The 24575-nt window shown below is 39.1% G+C and overlaps 1 non-coding gene across 1 annotated transcript; it reads left to right on the top strand.

Annotated features, from left to right (window-relative positions):
* Positions 1–15224: 15224 nt before the first annotated feature.
* On the top strand, positions 15225–15331 carry LOC118487807. Its single transcript, XR_004882750.1, has one exon. It is a non-coding gene; the product is annotated as a small nucleolar RNA R71 (small nucleolar RNA).
* Positions 15332–24575: the final 9244 nt, after the last annotated feature.

The raw sequence follows: 24575 nt of genomic DNA, 5'->3' as shown, positions 1-24575 counted from the left end.
ATGCTAGGAATGCTGTGCTTTGGTGAATCAAGCTAGGGGTCTAGTTATGTCACGCTAAAATCTGAGCTGCCAAAACGGTGTTTGTTTTTGAGACAATTATTTGTAATGACTGTTTTATTTGGATATATTGTGGTATGGGACATGACGTTTTAATATCTGGTAATTAATAGTTATTATGGATACTCATGGACAATCTGTTTCGCTCAGTGCCATGCCCCGATGTTTCCGCCATCGGTTGGGGTGTGACAGATTGGTATCAGAGCCATAACTATAGGGAATTAGGCAAGACTCGACCTAGTCCGGGTCGATGTCTTAGAAACAACCTAGTCTGTAGTCTAAGTACCAACGGACCGACTTGTGCATACCCTGTAGGGGTTTTGTACGAGCCTACTTGCTATTCTCGCTTGCACTCATGCTATACTATCACACTGCCTTTCCTAAGGCAGTCGCACGACACTATTTTCAAAAGTGAACGAGTGATTAGATCAATATTAGGTGTGAAAACCACAAACTCTCGATCAGATCGCTTGTTCGACCCGCATTTTTTACTATAAACAAGAGAATTTGCGTTGAATCAGGAGTGAATCCGTACTTCGATGTAAATATCTATCAATCTCGTGATTCTATAACACAAACAGGAGCGTAGTCGCTAAGTTAGGGGTGAAACCCGAATCTTGATGACTCGTTCCGTTCCTTATTTTTGTTTTACAAAACTCTCACCAAAGTTGTAGGATCGGGGAATCGATCTAAACGAGTCGATCAGAAGAGTTCTAGACCAAATCAGAGGCGGAATTCATTGATTTGATCTTCATTCAGCTTGATATGCACTTAGAAGTAGATTAACTGTCGTTTGTATTGATTTGATAACGTTTACAGCTTGTTCGACACGTCGGCAGAGCTTCGCTACCGGAATCAGAAAGTTACAAATGAAATCCCAAGACTCACTATATATAGGCAAGCCAGATCGCGTGAACATGTCCCATACGAACTGGTCCACTTCGCACGACCTGGCCAATTCGCACGACCTGGCCAGTTCCCACGAACTGGTCAGTTCGTGTGAGGTAAGCTTGTTTCCCGTTTTTCTCGTACTACGTGTCATGGTCTATCAATCTAGTTACAAGACTCGATACAAGAAGAAGTCAACAGGCATGTGCACTAACAAACTCCCCCTTGGATGATGACGAGTCTTCAGTGTATCGAGTCTTCAGTCTTGGTCAGTATTTTCGCTCTCTCCAAAGTATCTTTCTCTGTAAGCATCCTCAATTCTCTCTCTATCTTCTTCTATCAGAATTTCAATTTGGCTCTATTCTTTCTTGATTCTTTAAGCTTATCAGCATTCGCAGCTTCTATCTCGAGCTATTCCAAGATCTGTATCTAGCTCTTACGTCTTCAGACTCCCCCTTTCGATAAGCTGGGATCGCAGTCTGGAATTCACAATCTGCATCTTTCACAGGTTCAGGAACATCTCCTGGCTCTCCATAGCAACAAGATCAGAAATCTGGCTCTAATCTGCATACACTTATGCTCAAGAGTCGAAACCTAGCTTTTTCAAATTCTTTTACCTGCACATACTCTACCCAACATAAGATTTTTTCTTTAAAAACATTTATAATCTCTGCTTAACCACTTGTATTCGAAATACATAAATTTGGTTTCAAATTAATGAACCATTTAGACATTTCAAAATCATATCTTTTCTCAAACAAACTCTCCCAACCCTGTTGTCGTTCATCATGTTTAGCACTTGGAATTTTGAAAATCAGCTTTTCAACATCAGTTGTCGAAAATAAGATGAAATAAAATCTTTTTGATTTTTCAAAATTTTATACTAAAACACATTCTTTTTGGGTTTTTTTTAAGATTTTCAGAGAGTTAAAATGCAATAAAGAAATATTTACAGACAATATTTTTGTGAGTTTGTGTAAGCGGATCATATCAGTTTATGACAAATCACTAGCACCGTTGACCTTTTTAGACTATAAGTTCTAAACGATTCACTTAGATTGTCAGTATACTGATCCATTCAAATTTTCACACAAAGTTCAATTGTTTCGAGATACGAGATTAGTGTTTTAATGGACTTAACTTATTCGCGTGTCCCACCTCAGAATATACTCCTGTATCCAGACTCCTATATTCAGTCTTACAGGTGAATGTACACTAATGATATCTGTAAACGGGTAATGCGAGACCATGAGAGCTCAGGTTAGAACTTCCATTCAGAGAAAGAGATGATGGCTCGACTTTAGGTGTGTCCCGTTTGGGGATCTTTTCTTCAACAGCACATGATTAGCATTTATCAATGTTTCATCACTTTTATGCTGAGGGTGAGCTTTATGATTAAAGCAGTGCAGAGTATTATACGAGGACTAGGCTATTGCTTCCGCAAAATCCGAAGTCCTGGTATAATACCCCATATATCATCACGCTCAAAGACCTACTATGTCAGAAATAGAAAGCCCTTCAAACAAGATTTCAGGGGTTACCTATATATCCGAGAGATGTTCCCCACGAAATAAGAAAGTATTGATGTTTAGGTTTATATCTCGAAAACAATCTACTAAGCGTGTAAAAACCTACTGGCATATCATCAGTGAGACCGTTTATCACATATTTAACTTTCCAATTCTTTAGCATGTTGTGATTGTCTACTGATGTACTATCATTTCCTCTTTTTTACAACAAAACTCGTTTTGATTTTTTCGATGTTTTTTTGGATTTTAGATTTTATCATGTTTTTGGATTTTTCAAATTTTCAAAATTTCTAAATTTTTTACTCCCCCTAAAATCAAAAATATGTTTCAATTTTTGATTTTCTGGGAAAATTTGAAAATAAACACAATAAACTGTACAAATAAAACTGATGTGAATTGCTTCAATTCTCCATTCACTAGGCGTAAACAATCAGAACTCCCCCTGACAACAAACTATTTTCCCATTATGATTTCAAAACACTTAAGTTTGTTTTAATCAAAATGGTTTTTCTGTAAAATTAGTTTTGTTGAATTCACACACCATGGGGTTTCATCACATTGTTTTCCAACCACTTGTAAAAACTATTCCTTTTCTTTAACCACTTGTATGAAAGTTAAATCAAGTTCAACTTAATGACCTTGATTAACCACTTGTAGGTTCTTATCAACAATACTACTAGTAAATCGAAATATCACAGTTGTCAACTTGAGAAATTCACAAAAAATATTTTTCAAGAATGATACCGATTCATGCTCCACGATTACCAACTTGGGAGCTCCGGCAAGTCAGGATTTTTAAGCAAAGAATACAGACACCCAAGCTTGACCAGCTTTGGGTGTAAGCTGTTCACTTTCACTTGGTCTTTGAACATTCCTTTTTGATTCATAGAAATCTTTTACCCCTTTTTCCTTACCATCGACCATTTTTCCAAAAATATGTTTTACTTTACCATTAAACGCTTTTTCGACATCAAATTCTTTCTTTTCAGAATAGAATTGATTCGAAATCTCTACTTTTCCAACTTTTTGTTTTAAATTTTCAGTCCGCAATGGTGGAAAGTTTACATCATCCATTGGTGGAACTAAATTTTCTCTTTTTAATCCAACTGGTGGCTCCTCTGACTTTGACGAGTCAGATTCATCGCCAGAAAGTGGCTCCTTTGCTTCCGAAGAAACAAATTCATCACCAGATTTAACATCTGATTTCTTAACAACCCACGTTTGGTTGTTAAGTTTCACATTTCTTTTGTAAAAACGTCTTGAACTCTCACCAACTTCAAATGTAGAATTTTTAAACACTTTGAATTTTTCAGTTGGTCGTTCAGTTTTATCAATAACTTTTTCTTTGAGTTTAGAAGACACTTCCTGTTGTGTGTTGGTTGCCTTTGGACAATTCCAGGCGATGTGACCAACTTTTTGCATCGGTAACAGGTTCTTGTCTCCTTTTTTAGATTAGCTTCATTCTTCTCATGTTTCTGTTTTTCTGCAAGAAACGTTTTGTTCGATTGCTTCCAGAATTAGCTCTTTTTCTCTTCTTCAGAACTTGCTCCTGAAACAAATATAGTTTTTGATTTAAAATCTTTAATATTTTGATTATTTTCAACATCAAAACCCAACCCCTTCTTTTAGAAATCGCATTTATGATTCGGTTTCTTTTGATGACCTGGACCGAAACCTTCTTTCTTGTTTAAACGTTGTTGAACTCTAGAAGTATATTTAGGTTTTGAAAATTCCATTTTATCTTTTATTTCTGAAAACTTTATTTTTATCAATTTAAAAACTGTTTTAATATTTTCAATTTTCACATTTTTAATTGGAAATTCCTCATCAGAATATAATTTGTCTGAATCATTCAAAGTATATGCCACTTTGATTGGTTCGTCATTCAAATTATTTTTTGATATCAGAAAATCTTTATTGTAAACCCTTTTGACCGATGATTTCGAACTGTCAACTGATGAACTTAAACTCTCAGATTCAGACTTTGACTCTGACTTCTCATCCTTATCCAACACCTGATCGAACACTTTCTTTATTAACTCAGACTCATGATCAGTGTCAGACGATGTGAATATGACGTCAATGTTGTCTGGTAACTCATCAGTTGTTTCAGACTTTAACTTTATATTGACTGCCTTTTTGAGTTGTTCCGAATTTGGTCTTCTGGGAGAATAACCTTCCCAGACCGGAGGCGGACACTTGTTATAATTTGCACTTTGTTTCTTACCAGTATCCGTATCTTCCGACTTCTTATCTTGAAAAGCTTCAAAACCTGCAACTGTCGGATAAATTCTATCAATCAAGTAATCAGAACTTGAGTAACTCATTAGCAATCGTCTGATTCTTTCATTCTCAATCTTTTCAGTCTCCAATTCCTGCTTCAACTCTGCACACTCTTCAATATAGTGATTGATGGCCTTCTGCTTAGACATCATCACTACATTCATCATTGTCAAAGCATCTTCCCTTTCTGAGTTTGTCTTTTCCAACTGGTTTACTATTCTGTTCAACACATCATAAGATTCTTTCACGTACTTAACATCAAACAACAATTTTTCTTTCATCTCGTCTAGCTCACTATACTTCTTATCTTTCTCTTCACAGTGTTTGTAAGGTTCCAAACATTTTAGACAAGGTTTTGTAACCTCTATAATATTTTTAACAACTTTAACCTCTTCACTCTGTTCATTATTCTCGTCCTGAGCAAGATTCTCACATTTTACCTCTTTCTTTTCTTCTGATGCTCGTTTCTCCTTTAGCTTTTCCAATTTATCTGCAAAATAAAATTTGAAGCTTTCAGAAGATAGATGGGTTTTACCAATGTTTATTTGTTTAATTTCTTCATCATCATCACTGCTATCAATTGATGATTGATCAAAGACTAGTGTCTTTTTTGAACTATCTTCTGAAGAGACAGACTCTCCATCTTGACTATTCTCATCATTTGCAAACACATCCATCAATTCTTTCATCAACTCTGGCTCTTGAATGATCTGTGCAACAAATGCTCTAAACTTTGAGTTACTTTCAGCTGGAATGTATTTGTCCCAGCTAAATCCCTCTGGCAATCTTTCATCTTCTTGATCTGGAGGCATAGTAATACAAGCTTTCTTCTTTCCATCTTCAATAGTACGGGATGATGATGGTTGTTGAGCTACTTGATGATATATTGCTTTTTGATAATAGTCATTGTTCCCGAAAGGATTCTGAGCTCCACCTGCTTCTCGGTTGGTACATTCCCTCTTGAAATGTCCTTTTTCCCTGCACCGAAAACAAGTAACTTTAGACTTATCAAAACCTAAAGTAGAAACATTTGCATCATGTAAGTCATCTCTTCCGGTAATCTGCTTAAATTTCTCAGCTCTCCTCAACACGCTCGCTAAACACCACTTAATATCCATTAGCTCCATTTCCTCAGCATCAATCTGATCGTAATCCTCTTTTGTTAACATAGGATTTCCGATTCTTCCCGCAACCAAACTCTCATATGATTCTAACACGGTAACTAGTAATGCCATATGACCTTTAGCAACTTCTTCAGAGAAATTCTGACTATTCTGAAGATGCAACGCGATGTTGCATTGTAGCACATGACCATTACCATTGTTTGAGCTTTGAGACTGATAGTTGTTGAGACATTAGGATTAACACTCGGATATGAAGAAAATCCATTGTTGTTGATTGAGCTTTGATTGAGTGATCCGGATGAGTTTTCTGCGCTGAAAGCGGTTTGGATCTTTGGACTTGCTTCAACATTTTGAACATTACCTTTAAAATACATCTTGATATCTTGTTGACCACTTGAATTGTTCATTCTAGTGATCTTTTATTGTTCAAGATCTTTTCCTTCAAGTGTTTCAATGAATTGAGCAATTGTCAATCTATCATACTCTCCGGTATTCTTCAAAATCATAAGATATGTACCCCATTCTTTTTGAGGTAAAGCATCGGCTAATTTTTCAACCCATTCCTCTCGATCTTTAGTAATATCCAACCGACTCATTGAACGTACTAAATGACAATATCTCTCAATAAGAGTCTTTGTAGTTTCACCTGGCAAACTTGAGAACAATTCAAATTCTTTCTTTAAAAGTGACTTTTTATTTTTGATCATCTCCGTACTTCCTTCGAATTTTGTACGAAGTGCTTCCCAAATCGAACATGCACTATCATCATGTTGAAGTAATATGAAAATGTCTTCTTTCACAGCTTGTTGAAATAAACTGATCATCATTTTTTCTGCCTTGTACATTTCTCTCTCTTTTTCCGTAAATTCAGAAATATTCTTTATAACTCCCACATTATTGCGAGGTCGAACGTACTTAGTTTCAATCCATTCCCAAGACCTTAGAAGATTTGCTTGAACCCAATTTTCGAAACGTTGTTTCCAATTGTAATATTCTTCAATGCTCATCAACTTAGGAGGTTTCTGTAACGTTCCTGTTTCATTTTCCATAGTTACATTCTGAGCAATGGTAACAGGAGTACCGGGGCAGTAGCAAATGCATTATAAAATTCGTTGTCCATGTTTCAGTATTGAGATTTCACAAAAACAGACTTTTCAAACGAACTGGTCTGGTTTTAAACGATCTTGACCTAATTTCAACTCGTGCGAACTGAAGCTACACACTCAAATGATGTGACCTGGTGCGATCTGGGTCAAACCGTGCGATGTGAATCACCTCGTACGGACTGACTGATAATTTCAAGCGAACTGAACACCTCGTGCGAACTAAAGCAACTTTCAAATGATTTGATCAACCCGTACGACCTGGTTTATTCAATCCGTGCGAGTTGGATAGTTTTCGTGCGATCTGGTGAAAGTTTCACACGACCTGAGGAGTTTCACACGACCTGGCAGTATCTCGAACGATCTGACAATTTTTTCACGCGGTTTGGTCAATTTTATCAAGTTTTAGGTTGAATTAGGTTCTGATTTTTTCAAGGATTGATTAAAACTCAGTTTTACGTGTTATATGACAAAATCCGTGATACCTGTGTCACTTCTACCATCATACAAATACCAAACCAATGAAATATTGTATTTCATACTTGGAATTTCTATAAATATGTGCATCGTTTGCACATATCAATTCTTGTTCGATTTCGAGCTTTAAATCGCTTTCTGGAAGGTTATACTCGAACTGGTGCGTAAATATAACCAGTTTAACGCAAAAAACACTCTGGAACAGTGACATAGGCTTAACATACCTTAAATAACTTTTACATAACTTAGAAATAAGTTTTGGATGGTTTGGCGTGTTGAAATCAAGTTTATTCGGTCGCAGGGACTAATTGTGTCAAACTGCTAAAGTATGCCGATTCGTACTGTAACGGACATTCCGGAACTTGATCATAAGTTAAACATACCCTAAATATCCTTTACATAGCTTAGAAATAGGCTTTGAGGGGTTCGGTATGCTAAAATAAACTTTTTGGTCATTCAAGGACTAAAAGCGTCAAAAAGTGCATAAGTTTGCATTTTCGCGCATATCTTACGTTCTGAATATATCCGGACATCCAAAAATTTATGTAATCATTAAAATATTTTATTTTAGTGATTGGCATGATAAAATTCCATTCGTCACGTAATTTGGATCGTTTTTCGCGTCCGTTCGTCTTTCGTCGTAATTAACTGAACAACGCAACCGTACGACCAAACGAACCGTCATCCGAGATATTTTTGAGCATATTTTAATTTCCCTATACTTTAACCTCATTTTAGAGCTTTGAAATGGGGTTAACGGGGCTTAAACGTGTCAAAAATGCATCAAAAACCAAGTTCTGGACCTGCAGGGGCTAAAATTGACAATCTGCCAAAGTTTGCTAGGCCTGGGGAGTAAGCCTTGATCAATTCTTACACGGCCGGCGAGAGCCCATCAGACAGAAACTTCATTTTCAGCATTCTGGTCATATTTCAGGGGTTTTAATGCAAAATTCTCAATACCTTGGGCTGAAAATTGATGCTTTTTAGCATCCCATTGTATTCTAATACCTTGGGCCCAAGTGTAAGGCCAAGATTCAAGCTCGGTTTACGAGAAACGATCCTAACGGTTCTTGGTTTTCTATAAATACCCACCTCCATTCATTCCATTCTTCACACTTGATCTGATTTGTTCTCTAAGTTGGAGTGTTTTCACTTCATACATGAGAATAATTAGATCAAACCTCCATTCTTGGACCTTTTATAAATATTCTTTCGTTCTTTTACTCGTTTTTAGCACGAAAGTCAAATTATGTTTGACTTTCAGCTTTGACCAGTTTATGGTCAACACGAAGTTCGTTTGAACTTCGCAACGTGAGCGTAATCACGATGGTTATAGTCCCTAGTGACTATGCCTACTGATTACCACGTTGATTAGGTGTAGTGACGAGTCGTAGTTTCGGCCAAAATGCGTGTTCATGCGTATTTTGTAACCAAACTACTCTTGGGTATCAAAACCGTTTGTTTTGATATCAAAACCTGTTTTCTAACTTAGTTAAACATGTTTTAACATGTTTAGCTCGTCACTTTTAGTATAGTGCTTGTATAGAGTCGTAAGTCAAGCGGTCTTAACAACCGCTTAGACTTTCGAACTAGACCCGTTTGGTCGATCATTAGGATCCGACCAAGCATGTTTAGTGACCATAGTTGTATAGGGAATAACCTTCCGAGGTTATACCTTATGGTCACTTCGTTTAAATAGTTGTATGATAGGTAGTTTATATGCCTTAGGAAAATGACCAAAATGCCCTTTTTATGCATAATTGATATTTAAGCATATGCATCCCAAACTTTTGTCACTTAACTGATTATGCAACATAATTAAACATGCTTAGGCATATAATACTTGTCATAGGACTAGTTAGACGGTCCGAATGCGTTTTACGCGAACGACGCGTTAAAGTAGCGTAAGCTACCTAAACGGGTCGTAACGGGTCCTAAGCACTTAGGTTAGGTTTCGATTTAGTATGTAGGCTTTGTTAAACCATGTCATATGAGTTCCAATACTCATTTGGTTTACGAAACCTCATCCTATCCGATCTTCCGATTTAGGTCCGGTTTATTTACTTAGTTACTTAAATTAGGTGCCGTTTGATTCCGTGATCCCTCTAGCTTTGCTTGGTTGTTATTAAAGACTTCTAAGCATCCTCAAGTGAGTACATAGTCCCCTCTTTTACTGTTTTCAAATGTTTTGGGGTGAAATATATGTACCTATTTATTATGTTCATGATTTCAAAGTGTAATTTGATTATACATATTAGTACTTAGCTTTTGACAAACTGAATGATTATTTTTTGTTTAAACTCTAATTTTTCGAAGATTATAAAAATTAATTGTTGGATAGTACTTATTTTATGTTCACCAGACCGATTGGTAGTATGATATAGAGCTATAGGATTTGACACCCCATTCTTGTTGTCACACCCCAACCGATGGCGGAATCATCGGGGCGCGGCACTAGGCGAATCAGATTGCTCAAGAGAATCCATAACAACTATATTGCGACAGTATTTAATGCGTTCATTATCCCATACTAATAAACCATACAATCACATAAGGTATTACAGAGTTCTTGTCCTCTCGAACAATACAAATCCGACAACATAGATTTTAGGTGAGTTTCTAGACTTCCTAGCTTGATTTGATGTTGATGCGTGTTTGTGTATATATGTTTTAGGTATGTATTTTAAGCCCTTTTACACTTTTTAGCCAAGTTTTAAATTTATAAAACACGATATTTACTAACACTAAACACACATATGGGCAAGTGCACCCATCGTGGATGTAGTATAGTGTTGGTAAGATACCGAGGTCGTCCAAGGACACAAGAGCTTTTAGTACCGGTTTATCCTCAACATCTAATCAAATCAAAATGTTAGAAAAAGATTTTTAAACTAAGAAAATAAAACTAACTAAAATGCTGAAAATAAAAATAAAAGTAAAAACAGATAGACAAGATGAATCACTTGGATCCGACTAGTGTGTTAGCGTAACCTTTGATTATTTTCGCACTTTTGCACTTGTTTAAAAGATTATCTTAGTTATTGTAGTAGGCCCCTATTTTGAAGGTGACGTTACCCTCAACCCAGTAGTTTGAGTCAGCAAGGATACAATCCTAAAGGGTCGATTTTGAAAGATAATTAATTAAGTTATTAATGCATAATGTGGTAGGCCCCTCTTTTGAAGGCGACGTTACCCTCGGCTAAATAGTCTGAGTCAGCAGGGATACAGTCCTAAGTAGCCGGGTTAAAGTTTTAATAGTAGTTTAACTTATGAGGGGATCAAAAAGTTTGGACCCCCGCCATCCAATACCTTTGGGTATTGAAGTAGGTCCTACTAAATTTGACCCAGGTCCTTTGCAGGATCTATACACTGAACAATGGCAAGACTCTTACCAAACCGTTCCCTTAACCCCCGACCAGGTAGCCAACATACCTCCATATAGACCGTGGAGATATGAATGGTGAAAATCTTTTATTTTATATAGACAGTAAAATAATGCCAAGACACCACGGACAAACGATAAGGAAGAATCACCTTCAACATAAGAAACTAGTAATTAAAGTCATTAATACAAAACCAATTAAAAAGTGCAAAAGATTAAAAATAAAAAGTATTACACTAAACACTTGTCTTCACCAAGTAATGTATGAAACTTAGGCAAACATGGCCTTTGATTGTCAAGAACTCTTACGATCAATCTTGGATCCCGAGACGACTCACACACTCTATGATGGACAATGGATGGTGGTGGTGGATGATGGTGTTATGGTGGTGGTGGGTGGTGGGTGAAGTGTGAGAGAGGTGATGTGCCAAGGGATGAGTTGAAATGGCTCCAAGCACTCCAATTTATAGGATGAACAGAAGCCTGGGCACGGCCCCGTGTCCATCTGACACTCTCTCTCCCTCTTCATTAATTGTAATTCGCAATTACAATAAATGCGCCTGCAGCAACCTGGCCACGCCCCCGTGTCCGCTGGGCATGGCCCCGTGGTGGGCAATAGAAGCTTCTATAGGTTTGTCTTTTCTGCTGCTTCTTGGGCACGGCCCCGTGCTCGCTGAGCACGGGGCGTGTTCAGTCTTCTGGCTTCTCTGTTTTGCTTGGGGAGATGCTGTTGAGGGGTCGGGCATATAACTTTTGTTCCTTTTCTTGTATTTTTGTTAGATTTTGCTGTCTTTTTGCTTCTTTTGTTAATTTGAGCTCGTTTAATCCTGAAAACACAAAAGGAAGACAAAAGCATACTTTTTCCAACATTAGTACTAAAAAAGGGTTAGTTTTAAGCCACAATTGATGTAATTTATATGTTGCATTTTGTGCAAATCAAATACCCTCACACTTGAATCTTTGCTTGTCCTCAAGCAAAACTCTTTATAATGTGGCTTTATTCACTCCCAAATGGAATGGGTAGAAGAGAAGGTTTTTGGGCTTGTCATAGAGTGTCGGGAATTCCAACATTATTTAGGTTTTATTTTTATTTATTTACAATTCTATTCGTCATGAATTATTAAAAACATTTCATAAGATAAATTATTTATTAGGGCATAACATACCTTTTTAAAATTCCATTTATATACAAGTTCACATACCTCACAGGGGAATCACTCAACACTCGGCCGAAGGTGTATTTTTAGTGAATCACTCGAGAGCGGCATGGAACTTACTCCTACCATAAGCTTGCCAAGCAATCAATCCTCCTCCTTTTTAACTATATACCTTTGTAAATATCAAGAAGACTTTTTGGGTGAAGGGTTAGGCTTGGGCTAAAGGTGGGTGGTTGGGTTAGTGGTTAGTAAAAAGGGCGAAAGACGTAACAAACTTCGGTTTTTGAAAGACTTTTTATTTTTCACATTTTTATTTTATTTTGATGAACCACTTGTTTCAAACAAGGTTATTTTTTATGAACTTGTTTGTTTATTTGGTTTCATCAAAATATACAACTGTTTTTTTTTTTTTGAATAGAGTCATTAGAAAACCGAACGTTGTTACTAAAATAAAGGGTTAAAAATAAAAAGGTTTAGGTGGGTAAAAAGGGTGATGGTTTTTGGGTTAAGAAATGAAAAGGTTTAGGCTCAAAGGGGTTAACTAGGGGGATTTTGGGTAGGTGGTTAAAAAAATTGAAAAATAATGGTGTAGAAAGAAAAAAGGGTTAGTCCTAATGCTTCCATCATTTACTTACTTGGGTTTAAGTTGGTAAGGACCGGGAATGTATTGTTGTGGCAAGTTCTAGAGTTGTACGAACCAAGCGGCTATTCACACAAGAAACGAAAAATGAGCATTTAGTGTAAAGATATATATTTGTATGCTCGTTAAAGGCTCAAAACTCACTTTTGTGGGAAAAGGTTTTTATGTGATCAAGTATATATAATCAAATTTTAACTAAGTTTGTCATGCCTTTTCATAATTTTCTTATCTTGGTTCTTTTTATACGACGCAATCGGTTGTAAACTTGTAAAAATATAACCTTGTTAAGACTTGAATTCCCACCTTAAACTTAGACAAGTAAAAAAAATGATTTTTTTTTTTTGGAAAAATTTGGGGTGATTAGCGGTTCCAATAGAGTTTTGTGTAATGCTTGTTATTAGGGCTTTGCAAAATTCAAGGTTTTAGCATCCCCCCCCCCACACTTAAATTACACATTGTCCTCTATGTGTCCCAAAAATAAGTTTTTAGGTTGATTGAATGTGTAAAATGGTGTTAAAAGCAAAATTTTATGTTACTGGCAGTCTGGACACGGCCCCGTGTTCAGGTGCCAGTGACAAAAATTAAAGAAAAGAAACAGAAGCCTGGGCACGGGCGCGTGTTCAGCGAACACGGCCCGTGTCCAGCGAACACGGCCCGTATCCAGTTACATGAACTGGGCAATTTTCTACAGGGTGTGCAGCAAGGGGGCGTGTTGGGCGGACACGGCCCGTGCTGAACGGCTGTAATGAAGGAATTGTTTTCGGGCGGCCCTGTTTTCGTGCATGGGGCTATGTTTCTCGTTTCCCTTGTCATCCTTGACCACCATGACTGTGTTTTATTTCTGCAAATTTAAACTAAAAGATTAAACTAAACTAAGGATAGTTCCGCGGAATGCCTCCGTGATGCGCCACGTTTATAAGGGTCCTTGGCTAGACCCAAGGTGAGGTTATATGTTTTCCGAGCGGGATGTTTTGCATCCCATGTTGCACCGTCGGAGAGCATCATCCAAACTCGAATCAATAACCTTCATGTAATTGACCGGGTCATCGTCCTCTATTCTCTTCCCAACCCCGAACTTTGCTTCCTTATCCCCATATTTTAAAGTGAGTGTTTCGTCATTCATGTCTACCACTACTTGTGTAGTGGCTAGAAATGGCCTCCCTAGTATGAGGGGGACTTCGGTGTCTTCTTCCATATCAAGTATGAGAAAGTCAGCCGGGTAGACGAAATTGTCGACTTTGACTAGTAGATTTTCAGCGACACCTTGCGGGAATTTGACGGATCGATCAGCAAGTTGTATACTCATCTTTGTAGGACTCGTTTTTCCTAAGCCGAGTCTTTTGAACATTGATGCGGGCATGAGGTTAATGCTAGCCCCAAGGTCAGCTAGTGCATTGTGTATGGGGGAGTCTCCAATCGAGCAGGGAATTGTGAAGCTTCCGGGATCAATCTTCTTCTGGGGGAGTCTGTTGAGTACGAGGGCGGAGCACTCTTCGCCTAAGTTAACTAATTGCAATGATTCAATTTTCCTTTTATGAGTGAGGAAGTCCCTCATGAATTTTGAGTATTTAGGCATTTGGGTCAGGACGTCAATGAAAGGAATGTTGACATGCAATTGTTTTAGTAGACTTTCGAATTTTGCGAATTGCTCATTGGTCTTTTAACGGATTAAACTACCGGGGTATGGAACCGGAGGAGCCTTGGTGGGCTCTGGTGATGGAGGAGAAACCTTCTCTTGTTGGGGCGGTGTTGCGATCTCCTCAGTATGCGGTGGTCCTTCCGCGGGACCCACGGTACGGTTCCGTAGCGTTATGAGATGAACTTGCGCCTTTGGGTTTGTTTCGGTATTACTTGGTAACGCGCCTTGCGGTCTCTCAGAGAAATTTTAGGCTAGTTGATTTATATATTTTTCGATGTTTTGTATACTAGCTTGTTGATTCTAAAATTTGTTTCTAATTGTAGAAACCTCTCCGAGTTTTTCTTTTCAGTGTCGGAGATGAGGCGAGATACAGTATCTTCAAGCCTTTCTCGTCCACCTTGTTGTTGAGGGAAATTTTGTGACTCATTTCTTGGTTGTTGAAAGTTTGTTCGTTGATTTAGGCTTTGTTGGTTACTACTATTGTTGGGTTCTCTCCAACCAAGGTTAGGGTGGTTACGCCATCCTTGGTTGTAGGTGCCCGTTGGGGGACCTGATGGCCTAGGTCTATTATCAATGTAGTTTACCGATTCTGGTTGATCGTCTGTATCTTTCATACAACTCCAATTTTCCTGTGGCCCACCACACCCTTCACAAGCCATAACCGAGACCGTTTTTGCCATTTCTAACTTTTAAATTTTTGAAGAAAGGACCTCGATTTGGGCTTGTAAAGAAGTGCTTTCATCAAACTTATGGGTGCCCGGGGCAATAGATTTATTACCCTGGGGAGTGTGCCATTGAAAATTGGTTTGAGCAATTTCCTCAATTTGATTGTATATTTCATGTGGGTGGCGGTTACCTAAAAGTCCCCCGGAGCTAGAGTCAAGTGTTTGTCTTGTGTGTGGCAACAACCCATTATAGAAAGTGGATACTTGTTGCCATATCGCAAGACCGTGATGAGGACACTTTCGCAATAGCTCCTTGAACCTTTCCCAAGTTTCATATAAGGATTCCCCGTCCTCTTGTGAATATGTATTAATGTCAGTCATTAATTTAGCCATTTTAGCGGGAGGGAAATACTTATATAGAATTTTTGGGCTAGTTCATCCCAGGTGTTTACCGATCCAACTGGGAGGGCGTTGAGCCAAGCTTTTGCTTGGTCTTTTAGTGAAAAAGGAAACATTCGGAGGCGGATGGCGTCATTTGAAGCTCCATTGATCCGAAAGGTATCACATATTTCTAAGAAATTAGTAATATGTAGATGGGTATCCTCGTCCGCATGGAAGGTTGCGGAGTTTTGAAGCATTTGTATCAAATGTGGCCGACGTTCGAAGTTATTGGCTTCGACATTCGGCGCATTGATAGCGGCGCCGAGATTACCTACGGTGGGTCGTAGATAATCCATGAGGGTACGTTGGTCCGCCATTGGAAGTGGTTCCCCTGAAACTTTCTCTTGGTTTTTAGCTTTAAGTCTTTTTCTGAGAAAGCGTTAGGGTTCTTCTAGAGGTTCTTTTATGTCTTTATTAGAACCGGAGCTCATACACTATGTAGAGGTGGCGTCTGGTTCCAAGTCCTGCAACAAAAACAAAAAAAAGAATGTTGGTCAGAAAGTTCACCACGGCCCCGTGCTTAGTGAACACGGCCCGTGGTCGGAGTTACAGTGATTGTTTTCCGGATCCCTGTTACTGGAAAGTTGGACACGGCCCCGTGTTGCACCGACACGGCCCCGTGGTCAGCCTTCTGTAACTCGGAAAAATAAAAACTGCCAGTAACACTGCTGGGCACGGCCCGTGTCCGACCAGCCACGGCCCGTGCTGAGCTCTGCAAAAGCTGAAAAATTTAAGAAAATCTAAAAAAATAAAAAGAAAATAGAAAAAGCGATTAGGCCGTTGATTTTCTTAAAATCCTTGTGTCCCCGGCAACGGCGCCAAAAACTTGATGTGTGTTAGTGTATATATGTTTTAGGTATGTATTTTAAGACCTTTTACACTTTTTAGCCAAGTTTTAAATTTATAAAACACGATATTTACTAACACTAAACACACATATGGGCAAGTGCACCCATCGTGGATGTAGTATAGTGTTGGTAAGATACCGAGGTCGTCCAAGGACACAAGAGCTTTTAGTACCGGTTTATCCTCAACGTCTAATCAAATCAAAATGTTAGAAAAAGATTTTTAAAGTAAGAAAATAAAACTAACTAAAATGCTGAAAATAAAAATAAAAGTAAAAACAGATAGACAAGATGAATCACTTGGATCCGACTCGTGTGTTAGTGTAACCTTTGATTATTTTCGCACTTTTGCACTTGTTTAAGAGATTATCTTAGTTATTGTAGTAGGCCCCTCTTTTAAAGGTGACGTTACCCTCAACCCAGTAGTTTGAGTCAGCAAGGATACAATCCTAAAGGGTCAGAATTTTGAAAGATAATTAATTAAGTTATTAATGCATATTGTGGTAGGCCCCTCTTTTGAAGGCGACGTTACCCTCGGCTAAGTAGTCTGAGTCAGCAGGGATACAGTCCTAAGTAGCTGGGTTAAAGTTTTAATAGTAGTTTAACTTATGAGGGGATCAAAGAGTTTGGACCCCCGCCATCCAATACCTTTGGGTATTGAAGGAGGTCCTACTAAATTTGAGCTAGGTCCTTTGCAGGATCTATACACTGAACAATGGCAAGACTCTTACCAAATCGTTCCCTTAACCCCCGACCAGGTAGCCAACATACCTCCATATAGACCGTGGAGATATGAATGGTGAAAATCTTTAATTTTATATAGACAGTAAAATAATGCCAAGACACCACGTATAAACGATAAGGAAGAATCATCTTCAACATAAGAAACTAGTAATTAAAGTCATTAATACAAAACCAATTAAAAAGTGCAAAAGATTAAAAATAAAAAGTATTACACTAAACACTTGTCTTCACCAAGTGATGTAAGAGACTTAGGCAAACATGGCCTTTTATTGTCAAGAACTCTTACGATCAATCTTGGATCCCGAGACGAATCACACACTCTATGATGGACAATGGATGATGGTGGTGGATGATGGTGTTATGGTGGTGGTGGGTGGTGGGTGAAGTGTGAGAGAGGTGGTGTGCCAAGGGATGAGTTGAAATGGCTCCAAGCACTCCTATTTATAGGCTGAACAGAAGCCTGGGCATGGCCCCGTGCCCGCTGGGCACGGCCCCGTGTCCATCTGACACTCTCTCTCTTCATTAATTGTAATTCGCAATTACAATAAATGCGCCTGCAGCAACCTGACCACGCCCCCGTGTCCGCTGGGCATGACCCCGTGGTGGGCAATAGAAGCTTCTATAGGTTTGTCTTTTCTGCTGCTTCTTGGGCACGGCCCCGTGCTCACTGAGCACGGGGCGTGTTCAGTCTTCTGGCTTCTCTGTTTTGCTTGGGGAGATGCTGTTAAGGGGTCGGGCATATCACTTTTGTTCCTTTTCTTGTATTTTTGTTAGATTTAGCTGTCTTTTTGCTTCTTTTGTTATTTTGATCTCATCTAATCCTGAAAACACAAAAGGAAGACAAAAGCATACTTTTTCCAACATTAGTACTAAAAAAGGGTTAGTTTTAAGCCACAATTGATGTAATTTATATGTTGCATTTTGTGCACATCAATGTAGACTACGACTAAACCTGCAACATACGTTAAAACAATGTCAATACAAAAGTATAGGCGAGTATACAAGTTTTGATAGAGTAGCGTAAGATAGTAAAAAGTGTTGCGAATTACCAAATACATAAACGGGATACCTCAACATACATGCAAAAAGACAGACACTACCAGCTAAGTCACTCGAGTTGCGATTGCGATTGCTATTCATCCTAACTAGACCCCAGCGGGTGCTATAGTACTATACTAGTTAAGGCGGGACCTCGCGAGTATAAATCCTAACACATATGTAACTAGCATCACGTGAAAATATGCATAACAGTTATTCGCAGGTGATAAACAGTTTGATTGAATAATTCGTTTTGATAAATTCGATTAAATAGGAACGTATGTTACACCCAAAATGCGATAAAAAAGGGGTTCGAGTATACTCACAGTCGGTGCTCAGCAAGTAAACACAACTTGGTTGGATTGAAGGGAGCGCGTCTGAGATTAGCCTGATTGCAGATTGATGGCATAAGCGTTGGTTAGTGCGTGAAACGGAGCAGCGTGTCAATGGATCGGACAGTACTCCGATCGGATGGCAATCCGATCGGGTGGCTGGTCGATCGGGTGACAATCTGTTCTGATGGTCATCCGACAGGGTGACCATTCGATTGGATTGTTACCTCATTTGGGGAGGATGTGTTTGTGTGTGATTGCTTGACCTTTGAAGTTTTCGTTGTAGCATTTTGAGAACAGAGAAGTATCTCTACCTTTCAGGTCGGTCGATCGAACGGTCGGTCGATCGGGTGGCAACCCGATCGGGTGGCTGTTCGATCGGATGGTAATCTGATCAGCGAGACACTTTGGTTGATAAGTTCATAGCAGACTGGTCACTCGATCGGGCTGCAATCCGATCGGGTGACAATCCGTTGGAACTGTTTGTGCGATGAAGATTAGTAAAATTATTTAAGTCTTGATACCAAAAGATGGCAACACACAAAAATCGATCCAAAAGTGTTTTGAATTCTCGAAAAGTTAGTTAATTCGATGGGTTGGAGAAAACTTATTTATGAAAAATCTTCCCATAGTGCGGTGTGAAACTGTGTCGATGTTCGCACTAGGGCTATGAGAGAAGTTTTGTTAGGTTACTTAAAGATTTTTTTTTGGGTGATTAAAACTTGTTTTATGAAATTTTCTCGTCACTTGGAAGTAACTTGAGTCGATTGTCACACCATCGTTACAAGAAAATCCCGTTTTGTACAAAGGTTTTGATCAAATTTTAGAAAAAGTTTTGTAAGAAAAGTTGATTTAAACTTTTGTGTAAACAAAGCCTTTTTAATAATACCAAAAATTTAATTTTTAAGGTCGGCCCCTGATGTGCGTGAATTATATATATATTTTAATTGAGTTTTTCTTCACACAAATTTAGTTTTAAAATGGTTTTTCACCTAGAAACTAACTACACACACAAAGGGCAAGTGTACCCGTCGGGTGGTAATATAGCTAATAGGTAAGAACCGGATATCAATTCGTGGATGCGGTGTCTCGATACTAAACTTTTGCTACTTTAAAGCCTTTTCAAATGATTGGGTTGATTTTTTCTAAACTAGCATGCAAATAAATAAACTACTAAAAATTCTAACAAAGAACAATATCTAAGAAAGGGTTGCCTAAACTAAGTTTCCACTAACAAACATATGACAACAAGGTGGAAGACTTGTGATGATGCAAGTTCAAGATTTAACTAAGTCCCCAATCAAGGCTTCCTAGTCTATAATTCTTAGGAAAATTAAAAATGAATTAACATTCTAATCACCTAAAAATTATTCTTTTAAGCTCACTTGCTAAGTTGATGTTAATCTTTAATCATGAGTTATTTGTTTGTCAAAACTCCTAACTCTACAAATTAGGGAAAACTAATATGAGAAACACACTAATCACCCTAACTTGGTTTTAAGTAGTTGGCACTATCATCATGTTCTTGATATGAACCACAAGCATGGTCATGCTAGCTAACAACTTTGGCCTAAATCATCAACCTAACATGAACACAAACTATAGAATCCATAAAAACATACTTTTAATCTTTCCAAATCTAGATGCAAGAATTCACACACAAGCTCAAATCATTGTCCATATCACATTAGCACTCACCATTCCTAGTTTCATGCTATGAATCATACTAACAAGTTAACAAGATTCAATAATCATAATCTCTACACGGGCTTTCCAACACAACATGTAAATACTTATGAGCAAACATTCAAGAACAAGAACTTTAAGCATGCATATGAATTCCAAGAACAAGACTAAGTGACACATGAAGATTAACAAGAACAATCATCACATCTACTTCCATATTATCATATGTTCATAAGCTTCAACATAGTTTAGACAACACAAGTGTTTAGCCCATAAGGCTCATGAATACCAAATCAAGCACAAAGAAACATAAATTGTTCATAATGTAGTAAGCTAACCAAGTTAAAGACAAGATTAAAATGGTGGTTGAGTAGATCTTCAAGTGATTTAGTCCTCTTCAAGGCTTCCTCTTGGCTCCAACAAGCTTCCAAGACCAGATTCTTGAGAGAAAAAGTCACCAAAATGCTCCAACTCCCTTGCAAATAAGCTAGGAACTCGTATTTAAACTCTGGGCGTTTGGCACTACCATGCCACCTTTTGGCATGGTCGTGCTTGGCAAGTGTCAGAACCACTTTCTTGATTGTTGACCCTGTTTGCCACCATTTTGGGAAAAATCCCGCTCAAATGTTCCCGAGGTCGCACGACCGTGCTCGGGCATAGTCTGGTCGTGTGAGCCGACAACCACATCGTTCTCGGAAACAAGCTGATCAGGAGTTGATTTTGGCCTGGCACGGTCGTGCCAGTGGTTGGCACGGTCGTGCTTCCCTGAATTTTGATGATTTGGCTGATAGATGCTAGTGCTGGCTGAGAGTGCCGATGTCGGAAGGCTTGGCACGGTCGTGCCACTGTTTGGCACGGTAGTGCCATATCTGGCAGTTTGCTGGAATGCACCATTTTCGCTCCATTTTGCTCCAAAAGCCTCCGTTTCATCACCGGGCCGAAGCCCGGACCTGTATTTTCACAAACAACTCAAATGAGTACCAAAATCAATGAAAATACAAAGAGTTTTCGCATAAACGGGGCGTATTTGACGTTTAGAAGATGTATAAATTCTTATACATCAAACATCCCCACACTTGAACTTTGCTTGTCCTCAAGCAAACTAAAATCAACAAAACTCTCTAAATGGCAATCATCTCAACTAGCATTTCATAAGCACAAACAAATAACTCTGGTCAAAACAATCAAGGAGTACTCAAGATAAAGAAACAACCGAAAAGAGATATGTAAAATAAGTTTATGAGCAATGGTCCATCTTAGAAATCCCTACCAATTCCCCAAGCATCCTCACAATGTTCACACACACTCGGCTTAATATAGGTGCACATACAATTCATGGAGTATGTTTAGAACACTCGATGCCAAGACGATAACTATGCGATATCATAAGCTTATGGAAGGATCAAATCTAATCACTCGGCAAAAAGATAGCATAAATCATGAGGTCTTGGTTGGGTTGTAACTTGGCTTGGGTTAAGGGTGTGGAAGTGGATTTTGAAAAGTGGCTAAAACGGTTGTAACCCGACGGTTTGACTAACTTAAAGCATAAGAAAAATAGAACTATACAACTAAATAGTAACTAACCGAGAGCTAACCAACAAGTATTTCTTTTCGCTCCCAAAATCGCTCTAACAAAGCCATTTGATAAGGCTTTTTCAACTATTTTTATTTTTATTTTTTATTTTTATTATTATTTTTTTTAACAACAACTAACCCATGCTTTGGAGAGAACTAAGTACGTCTACCTAGCTAAAAACTCTTGAACATGAGGGATATAACAACTAAGAAGAACTATACAAAAGCTACAAGTTAATCATTAACCGAACCGGGCTTCCAACCAAAAACAGGTTTAAAATGTAAAAGGCTAATTTGGCTAAGTGGCTAATGTTTGGGGTTTTCAAGAAACGAACGGGAAAGGCTCAAATTGGTTTAACTTGCGGAATAATTTGGGTAGCGAGGTGAATGAAAATGGCTAAAATGAAAAGGTTTCCTAATGCCTCAATCACTTCTATGCTTGTATTCTCGCTTTGTGGCCTCGAAATGCATGCCTAACACAAGTTCTAAATCGCAAAAGTTATCCGGCTCGCTCAATCTTTGCCCGCAAAAACATGAGCAAAAATAATCTAAAGCTATAAGGCTAAAAAATAACTCACGGAAACGGGCGTATTGGGTAAATATGCAAGGTAAACAAGTAGGTCAATCGCTTAATTTCTCATGCTCAATTTTATACAAAAAACAAGTTACTTAACGGTTTTTTTTCTTACACGAGTGAACCCCCTTTTTGTGTTAACCCAATTTTATTTATCAAAAATTTTGGTGCTTATTTAGATACTTATGTTGATTTGATTTATATGCCACAAAAATTGTTAAAAGAGAGCTTTGCATTATTATTATTTTATTTATTATAATTATTATTATTATTATTATTATTATTATTATTATTATTATTATCATTTTTTATTTTTTATTTTTTTATTTGTTTTTGACAACAACAAAGCTCAAGCGATAGACCACCTCCCCACACTTGAATTGTACATCGCCCTCGATGTACAACAAAAAATTGAATAAGCAAAAGAATTGCGAATTCAATACAAATAAAGGAATGTGGGAACACGAAAACTCCCCTGAAACATGAAGCTAGAAGCGGAACAAGATGAAGCAACTAGGAGCGTCCACAACGAACTACCAACCCTTCCACCAAGCCAACACCTCATTTGAACCAACACTGCACATGTAGCAAACAAGATCAAACACATAAGAAGTTTACCCAACCCATTTCTTCTCTTGCCTTTGTTTATTAATTTAACCCACTAATAAAGAGATAAAAACTAACACCTACAACGGAGGGGTGTACGTACGACGGAAAATGGCACACCCCTCAAACACGAAATAGTAATAAAAAGTACGAGATGGGGGCGGGACTAAAACCTCCCACCGGTTCCCGAAGGACCGGCGTCGTCCCTGCGATCAAACCTGGATCTACGCGCAAAATGCGGCGGCGGCTGTGTGTATGGATGGTTGATTGAGTTCGCGATGTGCTGCTGCAAACCAAACAACCAATCCATGCTGCGTCTAGTCTGCTCGTGCAATTCTTCCAAAAAGTTGCCCTGCCAGTGTTGCTCCGCGTGTATGAGACCCACATCTCGCCTCACTTCTTCTTGGTCCAATGCCAGCCCGTCCATGTGCCTCCAGAGATCCATCGATGACGGCTCGGAAGGACCGTAAGTGCCATAACCACCATGCTCATAACCTCCACCACCAAAGCCACCATACACGTTTTCCCAATTCGGGCTATCAAACCCGTGGACCACCTGTCCAATCTGCATGTGGGGGTCCGCTCCTCCAGCGCCCCCAGCCTGCCCCTGAACCGGGATATCGTGCATGTGCACGTCATGATCGCCACCATCACCATCATCACCACCATCACCCTCCTCAACTATAGGTAGCGGGTCCCAAATTCTTCCCATTCGGTCAACAAGCTTCGGAATCCCGTTCACTTTCCTAGTCAGATGCATCGAGTTCAACTGTTGCAAATCTAGAAGGCCGTAGTCGCAAGCTTCGGTCAGGTGGTCTAACCGAACCCGATAGAATTTGGCAAGTCTAGTCGCAAAGGCTCCTCCACAAATCCGTGACGTGGGTGTCGAACCAACGCCTCGAAATATCGATTCTGCCACACTGACCGCTAGGTTGCAGTTTGAACCAGAGATGATGCAGTATAGGTGAAAGAGGTCACGGGTGGTGATGTTTCCTGTGCTATCACCCTGACCTCCGATCACGTGGAAAATGGCGCGCTCGATGACTCTATGGAGCGGGTCAAATCCGACTCGGCACAGTTATCTCCTCCCAAAAAGCTGCCTTGTTTGTGTCCGGCTCCCAATCTTGCAAGCTCCCATGAAACAGTTCCGAGTCTATCTCATCGTCTTCGTACAACCCCAACACCATTCTGAATCGACTCATTGATTGGTGATGCCATTTCCTCCCCAACTGGAATTTAACACCAACATTTTTGTCGTAGATATCCGGGCATGGGAAAGTGAATCGGAAGGATGCGAAAAACTCGATAACCAGCTCCACGTATTGAGGTTCCGCGATCTCAAAAAGGCGGGACCAAGGGGGAGTCATCAGATCATTGAACCTCTCGGACTGTCCGAGAAGATCCAAATCAACCATCTGTAGCCTCCTCATGGGCTCAATAAGGTGTCTCCTAGCCCATAACCTCTCAACCTTCGGGATGCAATACCCTTCCCTAGCATTGTTGTGGAACCGCAAATACGGGTGATCCATCTGCAAGATTGAGACAAGATTAATCAGCAGCCAAAACAAACCAGCAAAAATTTTGGGACTGGATAATATGGCACGGTTGTGCCACCATATGGCACTACCGTGCGAGACCTGCAAATCAGTGAGTTTATGAAGATTTTCTGGGAACTTTATGAAGTCTGGGTTTTTATTCCCCAGGAGCACGACCGTGCCATCCCACGGCACCATCGTGCTCGGCCGTAAACGGCTAGGATTTGAACCAATATTTGGTGAAGCACTGTCGTG

Source organism: Helianthus annuus, chromosome 15 (assembly GCF_002127325.2).
Source record: "Helianthus annuus cultivar XRQ/B chromosome 15, HanXRQr2.0-SUNRISE, whole genome shotgun sequence".
NCBI lineage: Eukaryota > Viridiplantae > Streptophyta > Magnoliopsida > Asterales > Asteraceae > Helianthus > Helianthus annuus.
The sequence above is the reverse complement of the archived record's forward strand: the minus strand, read 5'-3'. Positions and strand labels throughout refer to the sequence as shown.